General features: G+C 31.0%; 1 long non-coding RNA gene across 1 annotated transcript; it reads left to right on the top strand.

The window, feature by feature from the left end:
• Nucleotides 1-232: 232 nt before the first annotated feature.
• LOC143248284 (uncharacterized) lies at nucleotides 233-4,794 on the top strand. The gene is made up of 5 exons (XR_013026870.1): nucleotides 233-755; nucleotides 1,211-1,269; nucleotides 2,375-2,479; nucleotides 4,085-4,152; nucleotides 4,621-4,794. It is a non-coding gene; the product is annotated as an uncharacterized LOC143248284 (long non-coding RNA).
• The last annotated feature ends 6,720 nt before the right edge of the window (nucleotides 4,795-11,514 follow it).

The following is an 11,514-nucleotide window of genomic DNA, read 5'->3' as shown; positions in this document are numbered from 1 at the left end:
CTAACCAACGTTTCGGTCCTTAACAAAATAGAAGAATAAAAAATTAACATTTTCTTAACGAATAGTTCTTTACAGCTATTCAGTTAACCGTGTGTATTCGTCTTATTGTGACTTTGTGTGACTAACCGAGTATGTAACAACAACACACCGAATTCCAGAAGCTTAGGGTGCATGCGTTAAAATCACGTGACAGTTTTGTGAGTATAAATACAAAACAAACAAATATTCTTCTGTAAACATCAGTTTGGTATAAAAAATGATCTAGCAGCTTAACATAGTTTGGTTTGTTCAAACACGCAATGTTTTACTTCATAATTTTAAAAACAGCGTTTCTTAACAGTGAGTAGCATATGAGTGATTTTGTGCATAAACCTGAACAAACAAAGAAGCGATAACACAAAAGGCAAGAATGATTCGACAAATATATTGTTTAAAGGCAATGTTTCATCAGAGATACTAGAATAAATAGTTTTCTAACAGTAGATCAACATGGACATTTCTTACTGTAATGTACGAGTTAAATCCTTTTTTTTTCCCCTCTATTGTTAAGATTTGTATAAAAACGCAATAATTTCACCAAAATATTATCATCTGTCTGACTCAGAACATCAGCTGACAGTTTGGACACTGTAGACTTGTTCTTCTAAAACCATCAGAAATGAAGAGTCTAGCGGTATTTCTTCTGGTCACTATTTTCGTTGCGGTTGCTTTGGGCAAAGGAAAAGGACATGGAAAATTACACAAGTTAATGTGCAGTAAGTGACTTTTATGAAATAGTTCGTGTAGTAGCTTATTCTATAACATCATTGAAACCGGTTCTGGCTAGTTTCACGTGCTTCAATGATATAACGCAATAATAACTAAAGATGAAAGGTCAGTGTAAATGTTTGTATATTCACAAATTTATATTTACAATAAGTAAAATGTTATTTGTGTGTAGTTGAGAGTAAAGCCAACACAATGGGTCATTACTTCAATGTTTTCAGTGTTGAGCTAGAATATGTTACAAACTTACAGCTAAGATAGTGGAGAACATGAATTGTTTATGTTTCTCTTGTTAAAAACTTGCTTTCCAAGTAGTTGTTAGGGGATTTAACGGTTTTCCTCTCTTCTCTGTTTATAACCTATAATATTATATATTAACAAAGATAAACAAATAATAACAGAGCTGCAGAACGTTTCTTCTTTCATAAACTTTTCATTGTTACAGGCGATAATGAAGAAGACGTAAAAAAAGCAATGGCTATTGTTGAAAGTTTCCCACAGGAGGTAAGTACTGTTGATAATAGTTCTTTAAACATGAACTATTGAAAAACATTAATAACAAGATTTTCTTATTGGTGTTCATGATTATCGTTATTATTACAGAAAATTATTTATATGGTTATTTTTATTTGAATATTTCATGGCATGTTCTGAACAACTCGGTCGTTACTCTCAGAGTTCGTTTGCTCACTCATACAAATGACATGTTCTGCATAGAATTACCTGAGTAGACAAGTAAGAAACTTAGTATAGACAGGCAAAGCCGTACCTAACTTTAAACTGGGATCAGCAGATAATTAACCAGTCACTAAAAGCCTGTTAGTTGGTTAATTTTAAATGAATAACAGGATTTATAAATTACCCACATCCGGAGATAAGAAGATTGTTTAGTGGTACCATATCAAGATTTCCAAATTCTTGGGTTCCAGATTCGATGCACTAACCATTAGGTCACAATCTAATACAAATACACATCCATATGAAGAGTATGTTTCAGGAAATTTGTTGCTAAACATAAAATTACACAATGAGCTAACTGTGCTGTGCTTGCCACGAGTATCGAAACCCAATTTTTGGTGTTATAGACAATAGTACTTACTGTTGAATTACTGGAAGGTTATGTATATTTTTGCTGTGTAACTGGATATATTTACTCTGCTCATTACGGGTATTCAAACCTAGTTTGGATATAAACCTTCAACCTTATCGCTTAGCGTCTATGGGACTTGATATTATTAGATTATGTTAACGTTTCACCACATAGAAGAAGAGATCTCTCTAATCTATTCATACGTTTATATCAAAATAACTTAAAAACTGAGTTCTATTGCACTAACCGTTCCCTGATTAGTGGTGATAAGTGACATGAAAGGCAGCTAGTAAACATCAAACACCATCAACACTTGAGCCCTCTTTTACCAACTACATTATTATGACCAACATTTGAAAGTGCAAGAGTGTCCAATTCAGGGATTACAGGATTCAAACTCGCACCCAGCCAGATGGCCAGTCGAGTACCCTAACCATCATGCTATGCCAGACCATTATTTTCACTAAATAATATATTAATATAAATAAATCGCATAAACATTTTTGCTATGTCTTTCAGAAAAAAGATGCATTTGAACAGTGCAAAAACGAAAACAATCCAGACTCTCTGAGTGACGATGAATTCAGGCAGAAGATGTGTGACGACAAAGAATTTGCAAAAACAGTAAGTTACTATTAACCAGTTATTAGAATTCTGTGTTTAAGCCTTTAGTAACGTCTGCTTAAATTGACTAAATGGTTATGTTCACAGTAAAGTATTTACAACATCTATTCATTATTCAGATCATTGTTATCGAATATAGTTCTATATAAATTGTTTTATTTTATTTTACTATCATACTAATATATAATCCTTCCGTTGTTCCTTGAAAGACACTCATGTTGTACTTTATAATTAATTACATGCCACTTTTAATATCAACCTGAAGTGGTTTTAGACAATAGTATATAATTTAAATTGTAAGAAGTTTTAAGTTAACTAAAATTCCGTTCAAATATTTTCAGATTAATACTGAAAATTTAAGATGTTTTATATTAATAATAAACATATTGATTTTATTACATACATATATCTCAGATAAATTACTTAATATACCACTTTTCAAGACTGAAACAGGTCCTGTGTCCTACATATGCGTCAATAGCAATGAAAGAGTCAATGTGGATGGTTAATTTGAACTCCAACATGGTTGTGGGATTGGGATGGATTTGGTTTTATATTCTAACTTCTCTATATTTATGTCTTCATTAATTCTATAAAGCTTCTCTGATGACAACAGTAAAAATATAGTTGTGTTTGCCTAGAAAAAAAAAGTTAAATGCGTTGTTACATGATTTCGTTTCTTTTAATAAGAAATTTCTGTAAGTAAAATATTATTTTATTTATTTCTTCCTTTCTCGTCATATGTTTTTTTCTATATAAACACTGTATGTATATAATTAATTATAGTCTAACTATTACATCACATCAATATGTCAGTTCCTGTTCACAAACTTTACTTTAAATGCTCATTTCATATGCACGATCCTTGGAACAGATTTTTACGGTCTGCACTTTATCCGTGTAATTTATAAACATAATTCTGATATTCAAGAAACCTTTTTTCAGTAAAAAGTAAAATAAAGGAGCAGACTAGTTAAATTCATTGTGTTTATATATGTTACCGTGGTGGTAAAATATTTATTGGAAATTATTCATACTTTGTGAATGTTATAAACATTGTTATAACTTTCCTAACTTTTGAAGTCTGTATTATTAATTATTATATTTTCACACTAAGTTTCTTCGAGTTTAAGATCAAAGCTACATGATGAACTGTCTTCGCTATGCAAAATACGGGTATCGTACCCTAATTTGTGACGATGTAAGTATATAAGGTCACCTTTCAGTCATAGCGGGAGTAACTGACCTCAGACACAGCGACACTAATGTTGTTTATCTATATAAAGTTACAGATGTTTTCGTTCTCAATCTTTAGAACACTTAAATATTATGATAGATTTTATGTTAAGCTACAATATAAAATATTTCCTGATGAGCAGACTAAGAACAACATTGTTACTGAATGTTACATTATATACAATATGTTATTAAATATCTTTGAGTTTTTACTATTATCAAAATATAAATTCCAAAGTAATTCTATACGATTAAAATAGAAACAATTTTTTATTGTAACACCATCCTAACAGACTGATTTACAATAAAATCAATAGTTTTGTTTACTTGGCTTTCATAATATATATATAATTTTTTTTTTACTTCTAGATTAAAAAGTGCGCGATGGGCAAGATGGGAAGAAACTGACGGATTTGTAGAAAACCTACATTTATCTAGTAAGTGTTAGACATGTCTTGGAAGATAATATGACATGTTTTACTTAATATAAGTTTATAATGTAAAGTCTATTCACTTTAATCTATTGTAGCAACTTTCTTTTGTTTTCTTAATATTGTATTTAACTAATGTTTGAATAACTCAAATTCAAATTATATTTTCTAAGAAATATGATCTAGAAGTTTCTCTACTTTTACCAACATCTAATAGAATTGTTTTGTAGCTCTAATTGTAAATTTGGTTGTAATCATTCCATAGATTTTTCAAACTTCTTACAATATATTATAGTAACTAAAGAACTGGTTACTCCGACGACAAGTAGGAGTTGAATTCGTTTAATTAAAGTATGAATCTCCAAATGTTAGAAGTTTTTAACATTCATACCATTAATACTGAATTATTTATGGAATGTTTATGTAACACTATTAATGCTGCAGTAGCTTTAAAAACAAACTTTTTTATTTCAGAAATGACTTAACATCCAATGAGGAAGTCTTTACTTGATTTACGAAAATCTGACTAAACAGTTGTTCTGTCTTTATTCTTCTGCGTGTTATTATAAATAGTTTAATTGTTTCTAGTGTACTGGTCTTCATTCAATTTGTTTTTATCTTTCAGTGAAATAAATTCATGGATAAAAATGATTGTTATAAATTGTGTTTAATAAACATTTTGTTTGAAATGACGAATGAAGAGAAAAATTAAAACCAGGAAAAACTAATACAAATAAATTTCGATTAATTAATCCATAAATCATACAATAAAATTAATATTTATTAATCTAATTGTGGCCAAGAACGTCTTTGCTGTAACTTAGAACTTTAGCGTCACTCAGTTTGTAATAAAACAGTTAAAATTAATCTATATCGTTTCAAAACAAGTTAAGATTGTAACTGCAGTAAAACGTTCAAGTAAAATATTAAATAAAACTAAAAGAATGAATTTTCTAAAACCAATTAAAATTTTCACTTATTATTGAAGAAGCAAAGAGATGAAATGTTTTATTTCTCATATTTCTCTTTCTCTAAGTTTTTGAGATATGTGGATGGCACAAAAATACACAAAAAAAGTTTGGTAAAATTTTCCCTAATTATTAAAGATGGAAAGAAAAGAAATGTCTTATTTCATGTATTTTTCATTTTCTAGCTTTTGAGAATATGCTGTTAGGCACTGTCTCTCTCTTTAATATTTTTAATGTTAGATTAGACCACACTACAGACTTGAACCTATATATATAAGCACACCACAATAATCTGTGTGTCCGTTTTTCTATTGCATAAGTACTTCCAGATCTCTGAGACAATCTCAAACAAATCAATATTTTGGCATTTTCACTGGGGGTTCACAACCCTATCCATTTGTTTATTACTATTATTGAATAATTATTATCTTAAACGTCAAATACTTTCGGATATAGCGCCATCTTCTTACAAAAAAACTTAAAAACATCCAACACAGGCTTTTCACTGTAAACTCTACATTGAAAAAGGCTTCTGTAAACATTTCGGACAGTGAGATAAGTATTACAAGAGCATACAATGTCTCTCACACATTGGGCATCGTTCAACCAATTTATCACTAGAAAATTATTGCACTATTTTGACATTAGTGCAAAGATAAAGCTGCAGTTCTTATCCCTTTAGCCTTGGAAAATACGGATTTTTTTTCCCTTCAGAACGCGGTCCCAGTTGTGATGAATGATAGCCATTCTCTGAAATTTTTTTAGGTACATCGGAATAAATACTAACAAAATCATTCAACGTATCGTTCAGATGATGTTTATATTACAACTGTTTCGTAAAGTCAGTACCGAAGATCGTTAAATCCCATGCAAGTTTTCTTGTGGTTTGATGAAATTATGTTCCTGGCAGCATACTCTCAATTGTTTCAGGAACACCCAAACAGATTGGTATCTCGATACCTAACAACTTCAATGAACAACGTAGAAGGTATTAATATGCAAGAATAGTTGATTTCTGAAGATCTTGACATATAAAAAGCCGAAACTTCATCAAAAGAGAAGAGAATATCTGATACACTTGAGGCTCTAATTGAGTATGTTGACAATTTTACTTTGTAAAATACCTTTCTTTAACGTTGTTCTGTTACGTACGAGTAGTTTCAGAAAGAGTGCAGCACTATACACTTAATCAAATATTTCCCGTTCTGGTCACTTCAATGTCAACATGGTTTCATGGAATGCCGTGACAATCACCACATTCCCTCCTAAGATAGAGACATTAACATTTATTTTGTGTGCTGTGTATATCACACTGAAATCATGTAAATATTTACATTAGAAATGTGCTTTCGACTGCCAGGTTTATATATTTAACCAATAATTATATGCAGTAACTCACTTGGTAAAATGTAGAAGTGTAGAAAATTTTCCTTCTCTTGTGATTCACTTTGATGAATTTCATACCCAGTCACCTTACACTGGAAGCATTGAAGACATCTGAAGTGACGCCATATTGAAAGGTTTCTAAACCTGATAGCATATCTATCAGGCTGTATCACTTTCTAATATCTCTTGTTCACCTATAATCAGGGTTTGCTGAATCAAAGGATCCTTTGTCACAAAGCCTTTCAAGAGCTATTTGAATTAAGTATGATACAATATTAGTTGATACATTGACATAACTTAATCATTTGAGTACTTAGTTGTTACTTTTATGTATGAATGTGTGGTATTTATTTATGTTTAATACATTCTTAACATACAACAGTTGCTGTCGTCCTAAAGTGTATTCACATGAAAATTCGATTTGAGACTTTTAAATATAATAAATTAATTCTCTTTTTAATACATTAAGCTATTAACAAGGAGGCATTCCAGGTTTGTAATAATACTATTTCAACCACACTATGTTCGTCACATTCATTGCTCAGGACGCGATTGTCTGAAACCATGGATTTTAGGCTGGGTTACAATAATCTTCGTAGCAGTCGAAACACTATTTATGTAACCCATTTGTTACCGCGAAGCAGGTCAAGCATGATCATAATTATACTTGTTACAATGAATTACGTTAGGAGCTATTGTATAAGCGAGCAGATTAGGCCTGCTCTTTAGGTTTAGTTCTTAGGTCAAGTACGACAATATAATTTTGCGGTCTGAAAAATTACAAACTAAAATTGTCTGAAATTCCTTTCATGTATCATGTTGAAATGACGTCATAAAACGGCCGACATTGCCTGTTTGTTTGTTTTTTTGTATTTAGTTTTGATGGTAAGTGTTTATAAAATCATATCTAAATTTACTCCCCAAAAACTAAACACACTATGGTAGTATGATAGAGGTACCATTGAACACTTAGAATTATGTGTTCGGCCTAATTCGTATATAATCTTATGACTATCGTGAAATCATAAACTCTGTGAACTATAAAGAAAGTCTGTTAAAGTTAGGTTTCAGCAATTAACAGATGCTGATTTGGAAATAGATTAACCTCATTCTTTATTTAAAAATACGGTTGCTTGATAGAGGACACTTTTCAAAATTGCATCCATGATGGCTTAAAATAACCAATTTTTTAAGTGTATAGCTGAATTAAATTTTCTTTTTTCATCTAGTGTGTATATATATTGTCCAAAAACTCCATTTCAATACATTTGTTAAACTATATTGTATTTGTATTCGCAAAATTACGCAAATATACACACTTTAATTATCTTGCTGCTGTTCAGACTACCAGAAGCATTTTGTGCAATTTCTTCTTAGTTTTGTGGATATCCACATTGTTCATCACCTTCCCAGCAGCACTCCTTCAAACAGAATAGTCCATTTTGACAGCAAAGGCAATTCTCTTTGATCGAGCATTTAGTGATACAAATGTAACCACAGTAGAAGTTCAGCATCTTGTTTAAAGCTTTTGGTTCATCAAAAGAGACAGGAACCGTGATGTTAATCCTTAATGTCGAACTGGTCTGGAAACTTGTGATTTCTCGAGATCAACTAATGTCAACGTCTTTGCTTCCATGATCTATGTTTAACGTGCTGTACAAATGAGGCTGTACAACTTTATTATAGGTACAGTCTGCGTTGCAGGCGAACATGGAACTCGTTGAGAGATGATTTTTTTTTCCTCTAAATGTGAGTGCTTGAAGACAAAGTTTGTGCCAGGTATTGTCTGTATTAGCTGCAGCACTGTCTCCTTGCCAATATAGGATGAAATCTTAACCAATGAGAGCATGAACTACTGGCAATACAATATATACTTTTGTTGGTCTGATAGTCTGTGCAATGTCACAATGTGATGAAAACGATTCATTCGACGCATATCAAGGGTCTATTAATCCTACCACATGTGGAATACAGTGTGCTAACAGAACCACAATCTATGTGTCTGATGACTTTACAGTTAGCTGAAGAGTTGCATTCTTGGTTAGGTTTAATGGATTTAATATTTGTAAGATTAATTTTAGTCATACTTCAAACTTGTATATATATTATATATAAACCATCTGGATATTTAAAATTTTCACTCCCAGAAACCTACACACTACCGTTGCTTGACATCTCAGATATATTGGTATGTTTGAAAATGCTCAGAAAATTTTCTATAAAGCAATTCAAGGTTTGGAAATTCAATCAATTTCTGAACAGTGGCACAAAGACTATATAACAAAAATACCTTAACAAGAGAGAATTTTAGTTATTGAAGGCGGTACAAAAGTGAGAAAAACTTGAAATAATTATTATCAGTATTTTAGGTTTATTAAAACTGGAGCCTTTAAGAATGTTCACACTGAGCCATAACCATGAATTTGATGACGTGCATTTTAGGGTTTCAACGCTATTATATTATTAAATTTCGTAATTGAAGCGTCATCAAAATATATATTAATACTTACGTCTGATAAATAGACATCTCAAACCCAATCTATCATTCAATTCGCCACTTTTACTGAAGTGTAACCCTAACACCAGACTGCACCAGACTCGAGAAAAGAAAATGTAGTTGTAATCTGAAGGAAAACTTCTTTCTTGTGTTAATATTCTCCAAAACAGTTTCAGAAACATCATGTTGTGATATTTTTCTTCGAATATTTTCCCTCAACAACTTCAGTAAGAGAAAACTATTTATGTTACAATCTATTTTACCTTATGATTTCATAAGAATCTAAAACACGAAATATCCTTACAGCACACGTTATACGTAATCATATATGTATTTATGCTGCCTTTAGGAAATCTTCCTTGTTCTGTTACTAAACTCGAAATTTCTCAAATATATGACTATTTTTTATCTTTTGGACTTCGTATCTTAGACACTCCCTGAGTTAGATTGGCATTTAGTGACCCCGTTATAGTAATTTTAATATCATAATCAGCGTTTTTAACATTCATACCATTAATACTGAATTATTTATGGAATGTTTATGTAACACTATTAATGCTGCAATAGCTTTAAAACAAACTTTTTATTTCAGAAATGACTTAACATCCAATGAGGAAGTCTTCACTTGATTTACGAAAATCTGACTATACAGTTGTTCTGTCTTTATTCTTCTGCGTGTTATTATAAATAGTTTAATTGTTTCTAGTGTACTGGTCTTCATTCAACATGTTTTTATCTTTCAGAGAAATAAATTCATGGATAAAAATGATTGTTATAAATTGTGTTTAATAAACATTTTGTTTGAAATGACGAATGAAGAGAAAAATTAAAACCAGGAAAAACTAATACAAATAAATTTCAATTAATTAATCCATAAATCATACAGTAAAATTAATATTTATTAATCTAATTGTGGCCAAGAACGTCTTTGCTGTAACTTAGAACTTTAGCGTCACTCAGTTTGTAATAAAACAGTTAAAATTAATCTATATCGTTTCAAAACAAGTTAAAATTATAACTGCAGTAAAACGTTCAAGTAAACTACTAAATAAAACCAAAAGAATGAATTTTCTAAAACCAGTTAAAATTTTCACTTATTATTGAAGAAGCAAAGAAATGAAATGTTTTATTTCTCATATTTTCTCTTTCTCTAAGTTTTTGAAGATATGTGGATGGCACAAAAAATACACAAAAAAAGTTTGGTAAAATTTTCCCTAATTATTAAAGATGGATTAATTATTAATTATTATTTCATGTATTTTTCATTTTCTAGCTTTTGAGAATATGCTGTTAGTCACTGTCTCTCTCTTTAATATCTTTAATGTTAGATTAGACCACACTACAGACTTGAACCTATATATATAAGCCCACCACAATAATCTGTGTGTCCGTTTTTCTATTGCATAAGTACTTCCAGATCTCTGAGACAATCTCAAACAAACCAATATTTTGGCATTTTCATTGGGGTTCACATCCCTATCCATTTGTTTATTACTATTATTGAATAATTATTATCTTAAACGTCAAATACTTTCGGATATAGCGCCACCTTCTTACAAAAAACTTAAAAACATCCAACACAGGCTTTTTACTGTAAACTCCACATTGAAAAAGACTTGTGTAAACATCTCGGACAGTGAGATAAGTATTACAAGAGCATACAATGTCTCTCACACATTGGGCATCGTTCAACCAATTTATCACGAGAAAATTATTGCACTATTTTGACATTAGTGCACAGATAAAGCTGCAGTTCTTATCCCCTTTAGCCTTGGAAAATACGGATTTTTTTGCCTTCAGAACGCTGTCCCAGATGTGATGAATGATAGCCATTCTCTGAAATTTTTTATTTACATAGCAATAAATACTAACAATATCATTCAACCTATCGTTCAGATGATGTTTATGTTACAACTGTTTCGAAATGTCACTACCGAAGATTGTTAAATACCATGCAAGTCTTCTTGTGGTTTGATGAAATTATGTTCCTGGCAGCATACTTTCAATTGTTTAAGGAACACCCAAACAGATTGGTATCTCGATACCTAACAACTTCAATGAACAACGTAGAAGGTCTTCATAGGCAAGAATAGTTGATTTCTGAAGACCTTACATATATAAAGCCGGAACTTCATCATAAGAGAAGAGAATATCTGATACACTTGAGGCTCTAATCGAGTATGTTGACAAAGTTCACATTGTAAAATACCTTTCTTTAGCGTTGTTCTGTTACATACGAGTAGTTTCAGAAAGAGTGCAGCTATACACTTAATCAAATAGTTCCCTTTTTGGTCACTTCAATGTCAACATGGCTTCATGGAATGCCGTGACAATCACCACATTCCCTCCTAAGATAGAGACATTAACATTTATTTTGTGTGCTGTGTATATTACACTGAAATCATGTAAATATTTACATTAGAAATGTGCTCTCGACTGCCATGTTTATATATTTAACCAATAATTATATGCAGTAACTCACTTGGTAAAATGGAGAAGTTTAGAAAATTTTCCTCC

Source organism: Tachypleus tridentatus, chromosome 4 (assembly GCF_004210375.1).
Source record: "Tachypleus tridentatus isolate NWPU-2018 chromosome 4, ASM421037v1, whole genome shotgun sequence".
NCBI lineage: Eukaryota > Metazoa > Arthropoda > Merostomata > Xiphosura > Limulidae > Tachypleus > Tachypleus tridentatus.
Note: the sequence above shows the minus strand (reverse complement) of the source record. Positions and strands in the feature narration are given on the sequence as shown.